Raw genomic sequence first — 23301 nt, forward strand, 5'->3', positions numbered from 1 at the left:
AAAGGTCCTGTTGACAGAGCCATGTGGTGGGCTCATCCTGGCAGAGGATTCTGGAAGACTTAAGGGTGCACAGCAGTAGTGAGAGCCCCGGGGGAAAGGCAAGTCTCTCAGCTCTTTGTCAAGCCGCAATTGTAATTGGGGTTCTCTTTTGGAAAATGGATAAAGAATAGAAGTGGCATCTGGTGGCATCCAAGAGACAGGAAGCCTCCATTCCAGTCCCCATTCTGCCTCAACATGCCATCATGTGACATAGGGCAAGACGCAGACTGTAGGCCACAGATTCCCTCATGTGGAGTTCCAATACAGTGACACAAAGAGTTTCATCTATCTCTAACGAGCATGTGTTAGAGACAGATGCCACTCCAGCACACCTTTACCTCGTTCCCTTTGGTACCAGTCCAGGTGCTGTGGAAGTCTGGCAGCCAGTGGCCTCCTCGCTTTATTCATAGAGGCTACTTTGACCTCATGGATGACCGCTGCTCCACTTCTCCCTGGGGGCCATTCTCTTTCCCCTGGATTCATCTCTTTGTGTCTTTTCTTCTATGCTGACATTAGTTTTCCACCATGTCTGATCTAGTTTAACTGTGAGGGGCGACTGGTACTGATTGATGTTTCAGTCTTGGCGCTATGACATTGACTTGCTTCTCGGTCCATTTAGTCATTCAGTACCCACTAAGCATCTCCAGTTTTTCAGTCCTACATAAGGTTGGGACGGGTTTACAAACTGAATACAATCCCTGGGAATACACATATGTGAATATTGCTCCTGGACAGGTCACCAAGGTGTCAAGGGACCGCACAGGTGGCAGTTCTTTGCCCGATGATGTCCTGAAACAGATCTCAAATCTTTTGACCTTTAAATCCACTATTAACCAGTAAACTATATTCCCATCTTAACCCCTCACTTGTTTTCATATTATTAAGTGGTTTCATTCTTCCTTGTATTCCATGTAGTCAATGGGATACATACTAACTGTCCTACTACGTTTCTTCAGAAAATGATATTTACATTTTTTTTTCTCATGTGGATTCCATGAGGAAAATGTAAGGAAGTCAGCTACACTTGGAAACCATTCCCCCAGAAAAGTTGCCCTGTTAGACGTTGTACTTATGAGAGCATAAAATTACAGATAAAATATCATATTTAACAAACTGTATCTGGAGTTGGTTTATCAATATATATTTATGTTCTTAATGGCCTACTCTAGGGTATTTGAGTGCCTCATTGATGAGGATAATTCTGGAGATGTGAAATTTGCACAAAGAATAGGTAGACACGAAGAGGAGAAGCAGAAAAAAAGAAATCTAGGTGGTATTACGGTTCAGTTATGAAGTGACCACCAAACTCATGTATGAGACAGTGCAAGAAAGTTTAGAAACCATAAGCAAGCCCTAAAAGAAGCTTTTCCTCCTCTGCGTTGTTCTTTTGGTCACAGTAGAAAAAAAAAAAAACTGACTAAAACAGATGAAAATATGATAAAGTATGGCAATTAAAACCACTTATTTTTAATAAGACAACTTATTTACGATGAGGTTTAGCTGTAAAAATAGGAGAGAGAAAAAAGAAAAAGAAAAAAAATAGGAGAGCCCTGAAATTTGACCAATGACTCCTTTTGAGATGAAAGGAGTCTTTGAAGACTGACATACCTACTGATGGTAAAACGCAGTGTAGAATTGGTTAGAGTCAAACAGCCTTGCAAAAGTAAAAATGAGAGAGGATATAGTGCCCAGGGTGAAAACTGTTTGCAAATTTGCAACATATAAACAGAAGCCAGTAACAAAATCGGGCATTAGAAGGAATAATGCAGAAGACACCAGACATCAGAGGGAAGCTGAGTGGTGGCCTCAGCTGTTTTTCCTTGCAATCTGAGGAGTCCTCCATAATGCCCATAGTGCATCTGTTGGATTGTTATATGCTTCTTCAATCTCTACTTGAAATTTTCAGACAAGGAGTTTTCTTCCCTGCAAACTGACCTTTCTATGAATGAGAAAGGTAATTGTTAGAACCTTTTCTTTACACTGTTACCAAATTCACCTGCCTGAACCGTCTACTCAGTTCTGTGCTCTGAAGCTGTGTGAAATAAGTCCACTCTCTCTTCATTGTGATGGCCCTTTGTGAATGTTTGAAGAAACTGGTCACTGTCCCTCTCAGTTTATTTTCTCAACCTAAATATCTGCCTATTTTTAAATCACTCTTTATAAGAGCTCTCATCCTTGAGTTTCAGTATCTAAAGCCTCAGTTTGTCGAGGTCCTCATAAAATATCCAGGAGTTGTCTGAGCACAATACAAGATGGCCTCCTTTCTATGTTCATCCAGCTCCAGATGATATTTCCTTTGAAGGGTTAGTCTTGTCATGTTAATGTTTAGAAAGAGAGTTTAGTGCTTTTTTCTCAACCTATCTGAGCTTTGGGTATATCTATCCTTTTTTATTTTTATTTATTTTTTTATTCACAAACACTAGCACCATACTACTTCAGGCTTAGTATTGGACCCCGGGGACAAAAATGAATGAGACTCTGGCAGGAGGATTTTATGATGTTTTAGTGGGAATGGCAGACATATAAAAAATAATTACAATATGATGTGTGATACACATATAAACTCAGTGCTCTGAGAACATAGGCTGGGGCATGAACTCCCTGAGGAACAGGTAATGGTTCATCATTACTTCATTCATTAAATAAGTATTTACCTAGAACTTTCTATGTGCAAGATATATAGTAGACATTTATATAATTATGAATCTCCCCAAATAGCAGATGTGTATTTTTCTGAGTTATTTATGAGAGTTTAGTGAAAGATTTTTGCAAATGTCCTTGTTAAATTTCTTTGATCTTTTAATCTGACAGTCGTACCAGCACAGAAGGTTAATGTAGTGACTAACTGTGGGTTCCTAATGATTGCTGATTTCAAAGTGCTTAAAACTATTGGTTTTATAATTTACTCTGAAATTTGGACAAGAATAAAATGCATGTTTTAATTTCACTATTTCTAAAATATACTTTTTCCCTTTCTTTGGAATTTCTCACTTCTCCTGGTTATAATTTCTCTCGGACTAATAGCAGCATTTTTGTGATCTCATCTAAGTTTTCTCAGGATGCTCCTTTATGACTTTGGAAGAGGAATTTGAAGACTTGAACTCAGAGTGGCAGGGTGTTCTTTTACTATCTCTTACTTATACCAAGTTTTGTTCCCTTTAATTCATGTTTGTTGTGATTTAAAGATAAAATTCACTGATGAAGAAGTTAGATGCCAAATCCTTGTAAGGAATTCAGTACGCCAACCTTGGTTCTGACCGTGTCCCTCCTTCGTTTGGTGGTTCTCCATGAGCCCCAGCACATTCCAGATGCTGGACTTTGGACAGACCTCCCTATTCACTCACTCCTTCTGCAGTAGAGTCCTCCCCAGGACTCCTGACCTGGTTCAAGTTCTACTACCACCTCTTTACTCATCTCCATGCCTTCTGCTTATCATCGTTCACCCACCACTCACCAGGCTGAAAATCTTACTCCCCTCCTTAAAAGCTTCATCTGTCCTGTCACCTAAGATAAAATCTGAAGTCCTCAGTTATGGACAAAGGTTTGCTCATGGTCTGGTTCCTCCCCCTTTCCAGTGTCCTCTCTTGCCACTCATTTTTGTTCAGTGACTCAAGTTCCCTTCATCTCCTCTCAGGTCTGTAAGAGCTTCCTTACACTGAACACCTGTTACATGCCACGTTCTGAGCTACGCACATGACATGCACTACCCCATCTCCAGTGCTTTCCTTGTCCATTGCCTTCACTCCTCTTCTAGTCATTCTTCCATTCCAAGCTCATTAATCACCCCTCTTGAATGTGTTTATTAGTAACGACACATCACCCTCTCCCAAACTTGCCATGCTTAGGTTGCGATGGGAGCTCTTCCTCTGCATCCATTACACCCCGTGGCTATGTGTCTCATCTCCTGTACAGTGTTATTTATGTCTTTCATCCCAAGACTAACAAAATCCATTAGAAATATAATGCAAACCACATGTGTAATGTTAAATTTTTTAATAGCTGCAATAAGAAAGGAAACAAATTTAATTTTAATATATTCTGTTTAACCCAATATGTTCAGTCTGTCATCAGTTTAACACATAATAAATGTGAAAATTATCAGTGAGATAGTAGTATACATTCTTTTCTTGAACGTAGTCTTTGATATCTGATGTGTGTTTTGAATAGAACATCTCAAGTGCTCAATAGGCACGTGAGACTTAGCGGCTACTATATCAGACAAGACTGGTGTAGACTGACTCAGTGAAGATGCAAAACGCAGTTCGTGAATCCCGGCATGGAGTAGGTGCTCAATAAGTGAATTGTGTGTGCATACCAAGGATCATCTTATTTGAAGATTTCTGTCCTTTGCATTTCCTTGTGCTCAGTCGCTTCCTATTCTGCACAGGGGCACTTTTGTTTCATTTTAAGCTTTCTGACAGCCAAAGCCAGGCTGGTTTTTGTTTTTGTTGTTGTTGTTGATGTTGTTTAATTTATTAGAGCTGGGTGCAGTGGGACACTCCTGTAATCCCAGTGGCTCAGGAGGGATGGGAGTCCAAAGCCAGCCTCAGCAAAAACGAGGCAATAAGCAACTCAGTGAGACCCCGTCTCTAAATAAAATACAAAATAGGGCTGGGGATGTGGCTTAGTGGCTGAGTTTCCCTGAGTTCAATCCCTGACCAAAAAAAAAAAAAAAAAAATCATTAGAAAGAAAAAGAGTTTTGAAGTTGCCATTGATACATCAAAATTTAGACTTCACAGAGTTACAGATAAACTAAAATCTGCCTAATACTATTCAAACTGTACGAGAAAGTTCTCAAACACCCAACCTGTCCCCAGCAAAAATAAATAGAATTTTGTTATAGTATACATAACTTTGTGTATAATATATTTAGGATATTTAGAAATTGACAAAATAAGTATCACTATGCAAGATGGTCAAATGATTTAAATGAAACTGAGACCAGGTCCCCTGATCATGGGGTATTTAAATGATAGCTATTGTACTAACAGAGTAAAGGACAAAGGTCATCATTTTTTTTAAAATTAAAACTTAAAAGTAATAGAGTGCTCTAATTATAGTCTAGGTTTTTGCCCATTTATGGAAGAGGCTCTTTAACATGTGGAATCTTGCTCCACATTTGACCTTTTTCAAAATGCTCCAGCACTCTGAAAAAATGTTATAAGATAAGGAACATAGCAGGATGCTCTGAGGGGAGAGGAGGATTCAGCCGTGATTGAGGGAAGAAAGGGCTGGTTTGTTGCTTTCTTAGTTACTAGGAAAGCTCATCATGGCCAGGTGGGATGTGCACGGTGAAAGAGGGCACCTGAACAAACAAGCAGCGCGTGTGGAGAAGCCTGAGAGTCTGTGCTGGGCTGTGTTCCCCAGGCAGACCAAGCTCCTGCCCTGCCAGCCACCCTTCCAAGGGAACTTTATCTCCATGTCTGGACATAGTGCCTCTTGAAGTCTCAAATCTGATATTTTTTTTTTTTTTTTTTTTTTTTTTTTTTGCGGTGCTGGGGATCAAACCCAGGGCCTAGTGCTTCACAGGCAAGCACTCTGCCAACTGAGCTATCTCCCCAGCCCTCAAATCTGATATTTTTGTAGATACTTAATTAGTACTGTAGTACATATGACTAAGAATTATATATTATATTATTATTATTATTATTATGTTATTTTTGATGGTGGAATGAAGCCAGTATTCCCCCACACCATCCAAGTGGTCCTCTATGAAGGAACTGCCCACCATTTCAGTGCACCCACATCTAAGAGATTGGGGTCAGCCTTCAGAGTAGTGCTCAAATTCAGGTGAATGCAAATTCAAGGTGAATTAGAAGACATAAGGTGAGATGGCTTCTGTGAAATAAAAAAGTGAACACCTACCTTATTTATGTTCTGGTTGTCTCTTAGCTTTTTAATCACAACATGTAAAGGAAAGGCATTTAGCTCAGCATTCCGGACTAAGTCGATGGCCCCTTTCATGCTTCCATGTGATCTTACTATTTTGAATTTATGGAATGTAGGTAATATTCCGAGTACTACACCCTCCCCCATTTTAAATCCAGGCATTCAATAGATTGTCGGCTTGTGAAGTAAGTGGACCATACACACTCAGCACCTGCTGTGTGGCAGGTTGAGGTCACCATTATCCCCACTGTTCATGATTTCCCCTAATGAAGTTTCCTTTACCCCACTCAATACCTGTGTCCTCAGTTCTTCATTCCTGTTGAAATGCTCTCAAGAGATAATCTGAAACATTTACATAAAACTAGTAGAACAAACTTTCCCAAGTAGGGCTTGGCTTATAGACTAAGACTTCTATGGTGTGTGTGCACGTATTTATTTCTAAAGTGACAAGGAATCTGACGTGGGATGAAGAGGATGGATCAATTCAGGAGGAAGGTTTATGATTTATCATGAACAATGAGCTATTATTTCTAGGAACTAAAAATAGGGCAGGTTGTTTTTTTTTTTTTTTTTAATTTTGGTGGAGTCGGGTCTCCTAAAAGCTTGCTGTTCTTCTTGATGAGATGGAAAAGGGAACAATTAAGTTTTTGGTTTGGGTGGAGGGTGGGTTTGGAATAAATGGAAATTGGTGAACCTCCCTGCTGATCCCCTTGGGCAGGAAGGGGCCAGAGCTGCAGGCTCTGGAAAAAGTGGATCCCAGGTGCTCATGGATCCAGACTGTGACCTTAGAGGGAACAGGGCTTGGGGTCTCAGAAAGTCAGGCACTCCAGCTTCTACCCTGGGAATTTGAGCAAGACCAGCTTCACATAAGGAGAGTGGAGTTCCTGTGCAAAACTTCATTTCCAAACACGCTACCATTCTATGTAAAAAGCATGTGAGTCTTGACTCCCACAGAGAGGAGCCATGGTACCCAGCTGAGTGGCCCTATCCCCACTGCAGCACTGTGGGACAGAGATGTTTCAGAAGATTCAGTAGGAATTGGCCATTTAAAAATGGTTAATTTTATGAATACGAATTTCACATCACTGGAAAAAAAGAAAAAGATTTGGTGCTGAGGGCTCAACCCTGCTCAGGAACTAGAAGTCTGGCAAACCCCTCTTTGAACTGTCAAAGCCTCTGGGGGTCTCAAGTGACCTAAGGAAAGGGAAGGGAACACCAGAGACCAATAAATAACAGAGCGGAGCTGGTACTGGCCTGATTTAATTGGAAAAGACAGTGTGATGTCGACTTGACCTTCACGTGCTACGGAGCAGTGTGTATCTACGATCCCACTAAGAGCTCTGAAGGCTCGCCACTGCCCACAGAAATAGTCTCAGGCCGCTTTAATGGCATTCCTGCAATCCGCATGAAACTCCGAATCTTTCCTCAGTCTCATTTCCTGCCATTTTATCAAACAGTTAATAAACTTTGTCATTTCTTGAACTGATATATTCATTCATTCACCCAAATACACCAGACACTCTGCTTGGTCCCAGGAATACAAAGAAGATGAGGTCATGGTCCCAGAAAGAAAGGGGGGGGGCAGGCTTCCCTTCAGTTGTGAAAAGCATCTGACCTCATAGATGCTGTTTGGAAGGTGCTACAGGCAGAATGTTTGTCCCACTTCACCTCCAGTTCCGATTCAAAACCTAATTCCTAGGGCGATGGAATTAGGAGGTGGGGCCTTTGAGAGATGATTAGGGCAGGAGGGTGGAACCCTCACGAGTAGAATCAGTGCCTCCATAAGGGGCCAGAGAGCACCTTCCCACTCCCAAGGGGGCCCTCATCCACACCAAATCTGCCAGTGCCTTGTACAGGTGCCTTACAGGTGTTTTGAAGACCTACATGTGTTTAATGCATCAATACAATATTTTTGCATTAACTGTTGAATAATGCACAATAATCCCAAGTCAGTGATTATGGTGCTTTATGTTTTTGTGTGGACATGTCAGCTAACAGGCTGTATAATCGAAATGGGATCATTCAAATCCCCTTTTCCAGACTGTTGCATTCCTAGTTATGAAGCATGCAGTACCTGAAACAGCATGTCATGGGAGAGGTGATTTGGTGAAAATTAGGCCATTAAGCAGAATTTGAAAAAATCTGAATATATAGTCATGTGAACATGGCATTTTATTTTTTCTCTTCTAACAAAGGTACCCAAAGAGTAAAGAATAATATGTTGGAATAACTTCTTCTTGTATTGCAATTTATTCCATTAGAATAAAAAATATAAGAGAAAAACAAAAGATAGAACTTGCATTTCCAGAAGAGCTAAAAACTGGGCAGACAGGGTGACTGTTTGCCAAAGAGCAGAGAAATTCCCTGGGAACATGGTGACTCCCTCTCATACTAATACCTTTAGTTGTATATAAGCATTCTCACACTCGATTAGAGTATATTAACAGATTGTCTTGAGAATTAGAATAATGAAGTATCTTCACTTAAATTCTGTGATTTCTGTGATGTGATTTCAATTCATTTTCATATTTTTGCTCCTTTCTATAGTGATATTTAATATGATTGTCACAAGAAGAAATATTTCCTTTTGGGTTCATTACCTGGACCATGGTAAATGGATGATGTGGAAATTTACCTGACACAATGAATTACATTCTGGAATGTGGATTACCTTCTCTCCCTGGAATTTTGTTTAACTTCTTAACTACTGTCTATTTATGCTGATTTTATTAGCTCCTAGACTTATGGGGAAGAATGTTGTAATTTCAGAGTTAACTCAGTCAGAATATTGTTTTATTTCTACTGTCTTGGTTGGCTGAAGGTTTTTACCTTGAAGTTTTTGCCTTAGGGTTATGTTTTATGTACTAATGGCCATTTTTGCTGGACTATTTGGAATATTATTATTTTTCTATTTCTCTGAGGTAGTCTAACTTTGGGATCAGGAGTACTAGACTCATATCCCAGTTCCTACTAGACAGTTTGGAAAAGGTATATGGCCTCCCAAAGCCTTCCTACCCTGAGGCCATAAAGTCCATTCACAGGAAGATGCTGTGAAATTTGAATCAAATCAAGCATATAAAGCTCAATCATGCAGTAACTACTCAATAACTATTAATTATTTTTATTATTCTCAGAACAGTTCTTAAGGAGACTTTTTAAAAATTGTGGTTAAAAGAAAAACATAAAGTCTTGGGCTGGGGAGATAGCTCAGCTGGTAGAGTGTTTGCCTCGCAAGCACAAGGCCCTGAGTTCAATCCCCAGTACCACAAAAAAAAAAAAAAAAAGAAAGAAAGAAAAAGAAAAACATAAAGTCTTAACCATTTTTAAGTGTACAGTTCAGTAGTGCTAAGTACATTCATATTGTTGTATAAGCAGCCTCCAGACTCTTTGCATCTTGCAAAACTAAAAATCTATCCATTCAACACTAACTTCCCATTCTCCCCTATCCCCTAGTCCATGGCAGCCACGGTTCTTTCTCTGTGAATTTACCTTCTCTAGAAATCTCCTATCAATGAAATCATACAGGATTTGACCTTTTGTAAGTTGCTCGTTTCACTTAATGTCCTCAAGATTCATCCATGTTGTAGCATGTGTCAGAATTTCTTTCCTTTTTAAGGATGAATAATATTCCATTCTGTGTGTGCACCACATTTTGTTTACTCTCTTATCTGCTGATGGACATTTGGGTTGCTTCCACTTGTGTTGGCTTTTATGAATAACCATGCCAGGAACAGAAGCAGATAAAGGTCTCTCTGAAACCCTACTTTAAATTCTTTGGGATATATGCCCAGAAGTGGGGTTGCTGGACCCTATGGTGGTCTGTTTTTGATTTTTGAGGCTCTATCACGCTGCTCTCCAAGTTTTTATTTTCTGTTTCTTTTTGAATCATCCTAATAGATGTGATTAAGGAGATATCTTAAGAGGCAATACAACTAATTTCCAATCTTTTAGCCTGTAACCCTGAAATTGTCTGTGTGGCCCAACTCTTCAATTTCTTCTGTTGTTAATTCCTACCACTAGTATTCTGTGGCCAAAAAACAAGCCACAAAGACAAGGTATTATTATTTTTAGCACACTAGTAACAATTTTATATCCACTTCAACACTGAGAGTCAGCCCTCTTTTTTCATTTCTTTCACAGCATGACTTTTCTATGCTTATATTTCAATTGAATTGACAGACACAGTTGGAGGAATACTCAAGTAAGAAGTAAAATGTCATTCCTACTCTTTCAGAACTATAATCAAATTAAATGTTAGAATTTCTCATTCTGTCTTTCTTGTCTTTTATTCTCATTCACATTTTCCTTCTTTCTGTGCTGGATTCTGGATCATTTCATCAGATATACCTTCTAGCTCACCAATTCTTCAGACTGTGTTGAAGCTGCTGTTCAATCTGTCATTTTGTTTCTAATTTCAAGAATTGAATTAAATTTTATTTGTTTCTAGAAGTTTGTTTCTTTTTCTGATATATTGGTCTATTTGGGGTTTTAAAAATATTTCTGGTTCCATGCACGTTATCAAACTTGCCTTTTATTCATGGAAATAGTAAATACAGTTATCTTGGATCTATATTTAATAATTCCATTATCAACCGTCTTTGGGTAGTCTATTTCTGCTGTCTGTTGTTTCTGCAAGTTTTTTTTTTTATAATACCTTGTTTCCTTGTATATTTAGAAATTGCTTATTTTCCTTTGATCTTTATGTATTGGAATTTTTTCAACCTAGAACAAATATGTACGTGTGTGTGTGTGTGTGTTATTGTTTTTTTTTTTTTTTAATGTTTTACATATGTTTCCACTAGAAGCATTACCTGAGGGCCTTACTTAGTCAGAAATCACTGAGATAATTTGGACTACGTAAGTAGTGGGGATTTATGCTCCCCACTAACTTAAAGACTAGTTTGTGAGTCCAAGTTCTCAGCGGTGATTGATTCTTCCTCCCTTTGGCTCAATGTCTAGACTTGAACTCTCCATCTTATTAAAAAAAAAATATATATATATATATATATATATTGCATTTTGCATTCACTTACACTGAAGGTGTAGGCCTTTGCAGTCTTAGTGCTGGAAAGGAACTATTATTAGACCATGCTCCATCTGGGGAAAATCTCTAGGCTTTTCACCTGCACCCTGTGTGGTCACTGAAAATCAAAGCTGAAGTTCAAGGAGTTTCTAAGTGCCCCCAGAGGGAAAATCAACTGCAGTGATCCAACTAACTCTGAGTTCTTTGACTTCGGTTTTAGGCCTATGCATTATTTACTCTTCTAGTAATTCATCAATGCACTTAAGATATTTTCAATACTTTATCCAGAATGCATAAGCTGTTTCCATGGCAGAACTGGTTCATAAACCCCTGCCCTGCCTCGTGTTTTTATCAGTTCCATCTTGTTTCAAATTTGTAGAATTGGTAACATATAAAAAATTGATCCAATACACATTAGAAAAACATGGTTCAGCAAACAACTAAGTTATTCCTGGTAGGGAATCATACTTTTCCTGCCCCTGAGCTAATTCTGTAATTGTTGTGCAGTAATGGGGCAACCACACTATCCTTGCTCAGAGGGCGGCATCAGGCTCATTAATTCCTTCCTGGCTTAATTGTTCAAGCCTATCCCTTCATTAGGTCTATGGGGGCCTCAATCTCTGGCTTGGTAGTGTCTAGAACTGCTGAGCATCAGATTGAAGGGTGTTCACCCTAGAAGGGCAGGTGGAAAGTGGGTGGGGATGGGGATGCCTATGGTGAGGGGTTCAGCAGAAGCTTGGAGACGAAGTGAAACATTACTCTAGAAAAGAAGTTCAAAAAGCAAAGGTTTAGCAGGTGTCCTCACCGGAAAGCAACAAGAAAGATAAATCTGGGTTATTTAAGTCTCCTGACAACTTCCTGGTGCTCTTGACAGAGGATCCTTTCACCTAGACCCTGCTGCTCCAGTTATGATTTTCACCCACTTAGACACTGCTTTTACCCTGCTCCTCTGCTGTCCTCTAGTCAGCTATCATTTGTCAAGCAGAAAAATCTTCCTCTATACAGGCATGCAGATCTTCCTCTGTGGAACAGTTTTCGCAGCCTTTGGAGCAAGACAAAGACATATTTGGAGCTTGGGGTTAAGGCCATAGTTCCAAGATTTTGGGTTTTTGTCTATTTTCCTGGACCAGTCACATGTTTAGAAAAATTATAAGGACTTACAAAGAGTTTATTTGCTTTTTAGTTTAAAAAGAAAGCACACACTATTGCAAATTAGTTTCTTCTGTTGTATCAGATAGTTGCATAAGAGACCACCCCAAAGGAAGTGGCTTAAAGTAGCACAGGATTCTGATGCCTTGTGCTTCTGCCAACTCTTCGTGTCTGGGCCTGCTCACCTGGAGCTAGAGAGTCTCTTCCGTGTCTGCACCCTAAGTTTGTGCAGAAAGGGACTTGTCTGCATATGATCTCTACTCTCAAGAGGCCAGCCGGGGCTTGTTCACATGATGGTCAAAGGGGTCCCTGTAGCAGGAGAGAAAACCCAGCGCTCAAGTCCTTTTCAAGCCTTACCTCATGTTTGCTAATGCCTCATTGACTAAAGCAGGTCACGTAGGAAAGCCCACACTCAGGGGTTGATAAATGGGTCACTCCTCCTGACAGAAGGGGCTTCTAAGTCACATTGCAAAGGGAGGCCCACCAGGATGAATTTGTGGCCATTTGTGCTGCCATCAGGTATAACCATAATTGTCATTTCCTAGAAAAAGAGCATCTTACCAAAAAAGTTAGGACAAAAATTCCTAATACACACACACACACACACACACACACACACACGCACACATGTAGTTTTATTTTTTTTTAATTGCGTTTTTAAAGACTCCATTCTGCACTGAACTGGCGAAAGCTTCATTCCTGTCAGCACTTTTTAGAGAACAGTATTTGGAATCAAGATATGAAGAAACCAAATCTGATAGCATTGCTTAGGATCAAAGAAAAGGGTGGAGACACGAGAGGAGACAAACCAGATAAAAGATGAGAGGCCTTAAAGTAGGTGAGTGGGCATAGGAGAAATTAGGAAGGGGAAATGTGGCAAATGGCTCCAATAAGGCTTAGCACCAGGATAGGGTGGGGTGTGTGTGTGTGTGTGTGTGTGTGTATGTATGTGTGTAACAATGGCGTCTTAATTCTAGACCTCTACTTGGAGATAACTCCCAAACTTGACAACCATCTATATTGATTTTCTATTATTATGTAACAAATTGCCACTAATTGACAATTTTAAACAATGCCACTTATTATCCCACAGTTCCTTTAGGTTGGGAATCCAGCTGTGGCTTACAGATTGATCCTCCCCTCAAGGTCTCTCAAGTCCCAAAGCAAAGTTTTGGCCATCCCAGACTCTTAGCTGGAGGCTTGGAAAGAATGTGTTTCTAGGCTCATTCCAAGTATTGGCAGAATCCAGAGTCTCATAGTTGCGGGATTGAGGTCCCTGTTTTCTTGTTGGCCGTCAACTGAGGCCACTCTCTGCTCAGCTGCCACAACATAGTACCACAGGCTGGGTGGCTTAAACAGCAGGCATTTACTTTCTCACAGTTTTGGAGACTCGAGGTCCCCGCTTTGGTGCCTGTGTGGTTGAACATTGGTGAGGGCTCTTTCTGGCGCTTTGCCGCTGGCCACCTTCTTACTATCTCCTCGCATGGCAGAGAGCGAGTGAGCTTGCACAAGTTCTCTGTTGTCTCTTCTTTCAAGGGCACTGATCCTATCAGACCAGGACCCCACCCTCACATCCTCATGTAACCCTAGTGACCTGCTAAAGCCTTCATCCCGAGATGTCATCCCACTGGTTTTAACTTTCAACATAGGAGACGGTGGGGGGTGGGAGGACGACACAGACAGGTCAGTTTCTACCTCTAGGCTGACTGCCTTGCTTCTCTGGTGGCACCTCCATCTTCAAGCCAGTAGGGACTCCATCAAGCCCCAAGGTCTTCCACCAACCAGGGAAAATCTCTGCTTTTTAGGGCTCACATCATCAAATCATACCTACCTGGATAAATCTCCCAGGTTCACGGTCTTTTCTGCCATCTAACAGTGATGCTGGGCTGATTGTGTTAAAGGTTGTGGGAACTGGAGCGGGACATCCTTTGGGGGAGTGATTTTATAATTTTTGCTTTCTGCATCATCATTTGTGAAGAGAATGTGGAAATATCAAGGAGGCTTTTTCATGAAAATACAGTTTTGCCTTGTGATCATTTTCATCCCCCAGGTTATTGTCAGATGCATATGAATATTTAGTTTAAGAAAATGCATTGGAAATAGAAAGCTTTTAGGACTGATACCCGTCACAGAGGTAGTGGGGGTGGGGCTGAGTACAGATACCTATGTGAGTGACTGTCACTTCCAGGACTCCCAGTCTGTCTGATCTGCGGTTACTGGTTCCATTGTCCTCCTTTGCGGGTTTTATTAGTTGCTGCCACTAGGTGTCACTTATATACCCAGAGCAAAGACAAACTCCCTGAGGCTGTTTCCTCTGTTGCTGGGGGCTGATTTGGACTGAGACCAGAGTAACCCCTAGGTTGTGGATTCCAGAATGTGCTCCTTCCTGGGTGGGGGAATTAGAAGCCTGGAGCAATCTTGAGGAATACATCTCTTCCAGAGGTGTGAACCCCACGGCTGCCTTAGACAGGGACTTAGCCTCGGCATCACTGAGGCGAGGGAAAGAGGAGCCTGCAGTGCCTCAGCCTGCATGGCACTTCACCATGGTGATCCCATGACCCGTCCATCTTGGCACGGAAGTGAAGCATTTTCCTGCCCTGCCAGTCTCAGCAGCATAGTCTGGCACTCTCAAGACAGGGGTGGATGGTACAAGAGCCACCGCAGAAATGAGAATGATTCGGCTGACGTCACTGCCGCTCTCAGGGACCAGGGGTCGTGGTGGAATTCCTTGTTGCAGAGGCTCCTGTGAAATGTGGCTCTCAGGACCTGGGCTGTATTCACTCTTGTTCTTCACTAGGTTGAACACTTGAACTTTACACACAGTCAGGAACCTGGCACAAGGGTGCAGAGGTGTGAGTCCAGGCCTGGGGCTGGGGGCTAATAGAATATAAATGTCATGCAGAGGACAACCCTTGTCAAAAGTTCTCTCCTAAAGAGACTTAGAAGACACAATATCTCTAAACGTCTGTCCGTGGTGGGGAAGTGAGTGACCATGTGAGGAACTGAATGCATGTTCACATCTACTTCTTGAGCGCGAGACCCTAATTTCAGAATTCTCTAGAAGTAACTGCATATAGCCCTAAAAACCAGTGCTGCTGATGAAGGTATAAACTTCACAAACTAAAAAGTTCATTTTATTAATTTATACTATTTCAATACAGAAATCACTGAAGTTTTAAAAACTTAAATGTTCAATGGTCTATTTTAATATTTTTAAAAACACAGAAAATGTAAAAGGTGAAATGATTTTTTTTCTTCCTTTAGCTTATAACAAAGTTGGTCTTGAGAATTATTCCTAGCTGAGGGCTGAAACTTTTTCTTTCTTTCTCAGAAAGGGCCTTAGAATATGAGGAAATAATAAGAAAACAATTGTTTTTAATCTACCCAAGTAGTGAATGTAATAACTAAACCAAACAGGCAGGGCTAAGGGAGACAGAAGTCTTTTGAAGGCACACCCCAGCCATCTGGGGGACTGTGAATGCCCCTCAGCTGCAGACCCTTTCCTGGACTGACCTGCTCTGTGGTAGGGGCCTGCTCCTTGGCATACACCTAGCTAGTCCTCTTCCGTGGTGAGTCTCAGTTGTATCCAGAACACCCTCCTGAAGCAGTGTAAACCGCCATCATCTGTGGGTACACCTATCCCTTTATTTCACGTATTTTATAATCAGACCCTGTCCCCAGACACATGTCTGCTCAGCCAGGACAGGCAGGAGTCAGTGTATGTTTATAGTAGAAGTATTTGGTGATGAAAGAGATTTCCGGTGTTTACAGAGAAATAATAGTGATTGTGTGGCATTTTTCAGGGAAGTCACTGGCCCTTCATTTGTATGAAGTGAACTTTCTCCTTTGTTTCTTCCTTTACCCATTTCAAAGGTATTAGTGATTTTTCAAAACCTCAGTTTCCTAACAAGTTAAGTGGTCTGATTTTTTCCCTCTGTTTAAAACTCCTAAGGGATAGTATGAATTTAGAAAGAGATCATATGTAGGCATATGCTTATTAAACTATAGTATGTCATCTCATGCCAGATATTGTTAGTATAATTGTAGCTTGTAATACAGATGTAATAAATTTATGAGGCCTAAATTCTATTTTTCCTTGAATTTACTACATCATATTCTGATAAAGAATTAATTTTTAGAGTATTTTAAAAATATCTAGTTGTATACTGCTTCCTGGTAGAAATTTTCTGAGTTTTATGTTTCCTGTGAAGGGAGAAAGGAGGGATACCATTAAAACCAATTCTGGGGAGCTCTTAGGCTTGTCTCTAAGATGGCATTTAATTGACAGTCTCTATTCCCAGGAGAGGACGAACATCCTTATTTGGCCTGGTATATGGGAGCATTTTGAGATAACTTCTTAATCATGTAAAATAAATTCTTTTAAGAGCAAAGACCAGGGAAAATATGCTTCCTGACCTTAATGGTTACCTTATTTGTGCATGACGAAAGCTCTCCCTGGTAGGTCCCTTTTTCTCCCAGAAAATTTGAGAATGTAGGTTACATGACTGAGTTATAAGAACACTTTGAGGAGAACACAGTAAATTGAAGCTCATCGCCTGAACATCTGTGAGGGTCGTGGTAGTTCTAGGACAGAGTGGCCTTGTTGCATAGACTGAGCTTGCTGAGTGGCTCCACCTGGCAGCAGCACGAAGGATCAGGTGTCACTTCAGAAATGGACAGCAGGCCGGGATGCTTCACATCTGAGAAGCAGCCCAAACCCATGCAGACACAAGAAAAGAAAATGACCACCAATTAAGATGGATCACCTTTCTCACACTAGTCAAGTCTTTTTTCTTCTGTTTCTTTTAAAGGAAGAAATGAAAATTGTGGTCTCTCAAAAAAAAAAAAAAAAGGAGACCTGTTCTACTCCAAAAATAGTCCTGATTAAATCTGTGTGGGAAACATGTCAAACTGGTGATACTTCAGAGAACCACTTTTGTGGGCTAACATTGGCCTTTTTTTTTTTTTCTTCAAAATAAGTTTTTAGATGTTACTTTGTTCATACTATTAATTTGTCAGATTTTTTAGCCCACCCAGTTTTTCTATTTAACCTTCTTAAAGTGCTGTGAATTTCAGTGTGACTCAATTCCTGCTTAAACTTCCCTATACTAGCATCATGTGTTTATCCAAAATTATGTACCTGAGTATAATCAACATGCAAAGCGTGTTTTTTTTGTTGTTTGTTTGTTTTAGTTTTTAACAAATTTATTGAATATCATTGCACGCAGCACTTAAAAGACAGTCACATTTTGGGGAAGCATAGCAAGCAATATAGCAAATATGCAGAGATATGATTTCTTTCTAGAATACTCTACAGACGAGACCCCAGTTTCTGTGCTTTGACCATGAATCTCTGCTTCTAAATATTAATTTATATATCTATATTCAGAGAATGCATTTTAAACAAAAATTTCCTCTTTTAAATACTTAGGATCGTATTTATATTTAATGTAAAATTGCTTTAAAAATAGAATTGTGGAGCTCTCCCAAATGAATCTGTAAATATAAATATGTACATACAAATATGATTTTAATATTGATATAAAATCAATTATTGTCCCCTTATCACTGCAGTAAATCTGCTCTTTAAATATTTCTACCTCATTCTTGCCCTGTCTCCCCATTTAACCTGCATCATGTGACTGTCTGGAAGAGCAATCTGCCTGGGGTCCTTGGCAGGTGTAGCCCTGGGAATTAGATGACTCATGTTTGTCCTCTCTATCAAATTCAGTTTGTTTAGTATCAGGGTACTCTTAGCTTATAAGACACTGCATATGATATTTTTATATTCAGTTATGTTGCAAGGCAAGGATCCATTTCAGACCTCTTTGGGTTTCCATTGTTTAATAAACATGTCTTAATGGTATATAGTACCAGTAACCTATATACCATGGTATATAGTACAGATTACTATATACCATTACTAAATTACTCTGTCTTCTAACTTTATCACTTCTCTCTTGATCAAATGTTTTTATTCCTCTTGTGCTAATATAATAGCTTTTTCAGGATCTTTGTATTTAAATTGCTTTAAAGAGCCTAGAGCTAGAGATTTTCAAGCTATTAGACCTAGTTCCCCCTTTGGTAACATTTTACATACTTCATTTACTGTTCTGAAATGAAATTCAAGGATAATATGACTCACCTACACATGTAAGTTTTTTAAAAAGGTCTATATTTAAATACCTATCTGTAATATAAGAGAGAAAGATAAGAACAATGATCCATGCTAAACTGCCCTGAATGTCCACATGGTCAGTGCTCTGGCACCCTGACCTGTCACCTGTGCTGACACAGGTGTATGTGTGCACCTCTTGCAGAGAGCCACTGTGAACGTGCCCTTCCCCAGCCCCAGCAGACTGACACAGGTGTGGGGCCAGGTGTGGGCCAGGTGTGGCTTGCTTTCAGCCTTAGAATTTTCACACTTGGTGATTAATTATTGTTAAAGCTCTAGACAGAACAAAGTCTAATTTTTACTCCACTTATATGCTAGTTGCATTCCTTTAAAATTGAAACGATATTGAACTTGTGTAAAAAGTCTTCTTTATGTTAAAACACATTCCATACTTAGATAATTAGACATGAATTTTTCATCTATAGGATATCAAAGGGAGCAGAGCATTTGAAAGTTAGGTGGGACATAGGACAATTCTTCATTGTGCAGGAGAGCTCCACACTTCGCATAATGTGGAACAGTTCTTCATCTTCCTGCCCTTGAAATGTCAGGAGCAACCTAACTTCCTCTATCACTGGATAACCAAAAATATCCTACAAAGTTTGAAAAACTCCATCCAATGAGCTGCACTATTATAGAACATTTAGGATACAGGGTAATAATGTGATTCTTTTTTATTGAAGAGAGTAATTATTATAGAAACCTATATGATGGCCACCATCGTAGTGAGTGATGACCGTGGTCTTGCTACTAGACTGTTGTCCTGTTGAGGGCTAAGACTACATCTACAGTGTCCACAGAACCCAGTACAGTATCAGGCAATTAATTGGTGCTCAGTAGTTATCTGTCAAATGAAAAAGGACTCAGCAACATCTACCCTATTTACAGAAGAACTGATATCACTTTCATCAGTATTATATACCATTTTTTATCAAACTTCATTGTTAAGATGTTACTATTAAGCTATTATATGCTGAATTGTACAAATCTAGAAAATAGCCAATGATATGTGCCTAGTGGAAGCAGGTTTCCTTTGTGTATTGAATTTTTTATTACTATTATTTACATACACCATGTAAGGAAAGGGATGCGAGCAACATTTATAGACTTTGTGGCCTTTTCCTTTTTTAAAAAACATTCTCTTCCATTTTAATACAACATCAAGAACATCTTGGGTATAATAATGCAGGGAAAAATAATAAAGACAATCCCTTCTCCCAAGGATGTTATTGCCATTTGGAGAGATGAACTTCATGTCTGGAACCACGAATGCTAATACCAGGTGACATATGGAATAATGATGTTATTAAATACAGTAAGAGACTAGGGAAAAGGTTATAAGTCATCAGGATAGTCAGAAGGCTCATGGAATAGTGGGACTTGACCACCACCATGTTAAGTGATGGACCGAATTTGAATGAATTAGTAAAGAGGACCATATCCCAGGCAAAGGGAGAAAACGTTACAGAGGTTTAGAGATGGCAGTTAACATGATAGTGTGGAGGGGAGCCTGGGGCAGTGGCCAGTGATGATGGTGCAGAGGAGGAAGAGTTTGCCTGTTGGGAACGATGTATGGAATGTTGGTTGACTGAGTAAGGACCAAACTGGAAGATGATTCAGTTTTGGCCAGAATTACTTTAGAAGATCTAATATTCATCATATGTTACATTAAAAAAATTCTCTTCAGAGTTTTGTTTGTTTTGTAATTTACTTATTTTAGTCACTACAAATGAAATGATAATGATCAGGTTTTTTATTGAATTCTTAGTAGTCACAAAAGCAAGTATTATTGTATCATTTTCCTATTATATTTTATGATTTTTTTATTGTCTTCAGTTAACTAATGTTAGCAAGTACAAAAACACACAAAGGAAGGCCGCGTGCTGAGTGAAGCTTGAGTTGGAATGAAGAGTCACGTCTCTGCCATCTCAGTCAGTTACCTGACTGATGAACTTCAGTTTTCCCATCTTTAAAATGGGCATAATCCCTCACTCCTAAACATACACACAGGTCTGTGGGCTAAGTTCAGTAACAGAAGTGAGGTAGCTTATTATGTAGCCCATAGAAGACATTGAATAGATGTCTTTTATTTGGTTAAGATAAGGTATTTACCCCAGTAAGTGTAGGTACAATTTGTATTCAGGCATGGAACTATGAAAGCTTATAAAAATTACATTTCATCAGGCAAGCAAGTGTTTATTATGAGTGACCTTGAATTCTCTGAACTTATTTTCTTCATCTAATAAGATAGCATACCAAGCACATAGAGTTATGAGGACTAAGCAACATGATACATGAAAATACCCACTACACTGTTTGTTTCCATCTTTACTACAGTCCCAAATGGTATGTATTATTAATTCCCATTTTCACATGAGCAGGAACTGAAGTTCAAGGAAGGTAAATGTGTTGCTCAGTATTTCCATTTGTTAGTTGGTAAGGTTGGACTTGAACACAAACCCTCCTAATCCAAATCATGTTTCCACCATATCAGTGCTGCCTCTAACCTTTGCAAAGTACCAGGAAAACTCCTTCTTTCAAATACCCCTTAAAAATGATTCATACAGTAGTTTGGAAAATACTGGGCAGAATAATGAACACTGCTTGAAAACCAGATTCTCAGTATATAGCACAGTTCTTCCTAGACCTGCCTGTCCAACAATAAAGAGAAACAGGAAACAGATGCACTGTTCATAGCAACTCCCCTTTATTTTCAAAGCATGTCTCCAAATACCTTTGAGGTCACCATGAGAGCCGTGGGAGTGGGGTGGGAAATTTGACTGTTAGGGTTTATTCAACACAGTCTACCTTTTAGCATTGATCACTACTTTCTGGGATTGTAAACATACTTGATTTATCACCACCTATTTCATAGCAAGTTTTTAAATCTGGTTGCCAACACATTATTAGTAGTGTCTTTGGTTTCACTAAAACTGATAATATTCCCTATGAAGGTAAATGCTTTGGAAGTTCAGCTAGAATAGGAACAAAGGCACTGCAGACCTACGCTTTTGTTGGGTTGCAGAAGTTGCCATTCTGAATCCATATGTAGTTATGCTCTTGGTACTTGGAAATAAAGTTTGTGGGAGCAGGCAAACGTTCAACATCTGCCAACGTGAATTATGAAACAAGTTGTGTTTACAGAAAATGTTTGTGCTCTTCAATTACCTAAACATTGTCATGCTCGGTATTTCTGAGCTATGTGACAAAGCTAACATCTTGACATTGACATTGACATAGGAACTCGCATTCTTCCATGAAATGGAAGTAGGAAGGTGTCCTGCCCCCCCCCTTTTGCATTCAAGGACAGGCCTTTTTTTTTTTTTTTAAATTTCTGTAAGGTCAACTTTTTTTTTTTTTTTTTTTTTAACTGAATTGCTGTGAGAAAGTGCACAGGCTCATCTGCTGGCTCTGAGTCTCTGCCAAAAGAACCTTTGGAATAACAACAGCAAAATTCATGAGATTCCTGTGAGTTTCACTGTGTTCTTTGAATGCTGGCTTCTTTCAAGATCTATGGGCAGCCACAGGCACAGCTAGGATCAGACGCAGCCAGGATTCACCATCTGCCGCTCCTCTTGGGAGTATGAGAAAATGATAATTTTTAATATTATTAATTATTCATCACTAGACATTTATTAAGACCCCACAGTCTTCTGCTCTTGGAACTCATGCTCTAAATTAAACAGGCATAAGAAACCAAACTGGAACCAGAAGATATGTCTATCTCCTTTTAAAAAAAAATGAAAAGAGCTGTCTTTTAAGAAAACAATTTTCACTAAGCATTACTTAACATTTATTTTCTTTCCTAGGAAGTACAATGGGTGGATAATATATTCGGGTTGAAGAAATGCAAAATATAAGTATGGAGCCCTGAGACTTTGACTAAATTCTTTGAATGAGAACAGATATTTTGTGGATCTTTTTTTATGACAAGTACCTAGCTCATTCATCAATAGAAGTAAAATCAGATGAATAAAATTACAACATTGCAAAGAATCTTCAAGGAGCCTAACTATGTGCCCTCTGCAAGAGACTTCTCAATGACATTCACAGCTTCTACTTACATGCTTCCATGATGGGAAACTCACTACCCCTAAAGGAAATTAACCCACTCAGAACATTTATGCCTGATCTTATAGAGTTTACCTCTAACCAGATATCAGATAATAAACAGTGAATTTAATAAATAAGTTATAATACATAGAGTTTATCCCATTTTCAGATGTCTTTTTGTCATAAACTTTTCCCTTTTATTTCATAAAACAATTGTTGAGTTGTTTGGAGAAAGTGCTAGTTGCCTCTCAACCCACTTCATTTTCAAGCTGTACACTCTTAGTCGGCTAGAAAATTACTTATATGTATTAGTTTGCTAGAGACACTGTAACAAAGTACCACAGAATGAACGACTTAAACAACAGACATTTATTCCTCACACTTCTAGAGGCTAGAAATCCAAGATCAAGGTGCTGACAGAGGTGGTTCCTCCTACGGCCTGTCCCGTTATCTAATTGGTAGCTACCTTGTCCCTGTGTCCTCACATGCACTTCTCTCTGTACATGTCTATATCCAATCTCCTCCTTTTATAAAGATTCCAGGGTGTATTGGATTAGGAACCCCTCATGACCTCATTTCGACTTAATCACCCGTTTCAAAGCCTGTCTCCAAACACAGTCACATTCTGAGTACAGGGGGTTGGTTCGTCAACATATTGTTTTGAGGGGACACAATTCAGCCCATAGCATCTAACCCTTTTCAGTTGGAACACACAGAAATCGGAGGGAGATTCAGGCAGGACAGTTCCCTCCCATGTTCTAGACATCTAGATTATCTTCCATAGCCCAACATTATTTGCCTACTGCCAGTGTGTTTGCAATCAACGAGAAACGCAAAGTCTTTAAACAGTTTATTCTAGTTATGTCTTCCCCATCTTCCCATAGTTTATTCATGGAAACTGGGTTTACATTAGAGACCAAGGAGACACTGTCCTGCCTCTTTTGGAGCTTAAAATCTATCAGTGTAGGCTGC

General features: G+C 39.6%; 1 long non-coding RNA gene across 1 annotated transcript in view; it reads left to right on the plus strand.

The window, feature by feature from the left end:
- LOC124985077 (uncharacterized) overlaps positions 1 to 22401 on the plus strand; it is a 148033-nt gene extending 125632 nt beyond the window's left edge. The window contains exon 3 of the long non-coding RNA XR_007108800.1: positions 22086 to 22401. This is a non-coding gene — a long non-coding RNA (uncharacterized LOC124985077). The remainder of the gene's footprint in view (positions 1 to 22085) is intronic.
- The last annotated feature ends 900 nt before the right edge of the window (positions 22402 to 23301 follow it).

The sequence above is a fragment of the Sciurus carolinensis genome, chromosome 5, assembly GCF_902686445.1.
Source record: "Sciurus carolinensis chromosome 5, mSciCar1.2, whole genome shotgun sequence".
Classification (NCBI taxonomy): Eukaryota; Metazoa; Chordata; class Mammalia; order Rodentia; family Sciuridae; genus Sciurus; species Sciurus carolinensis.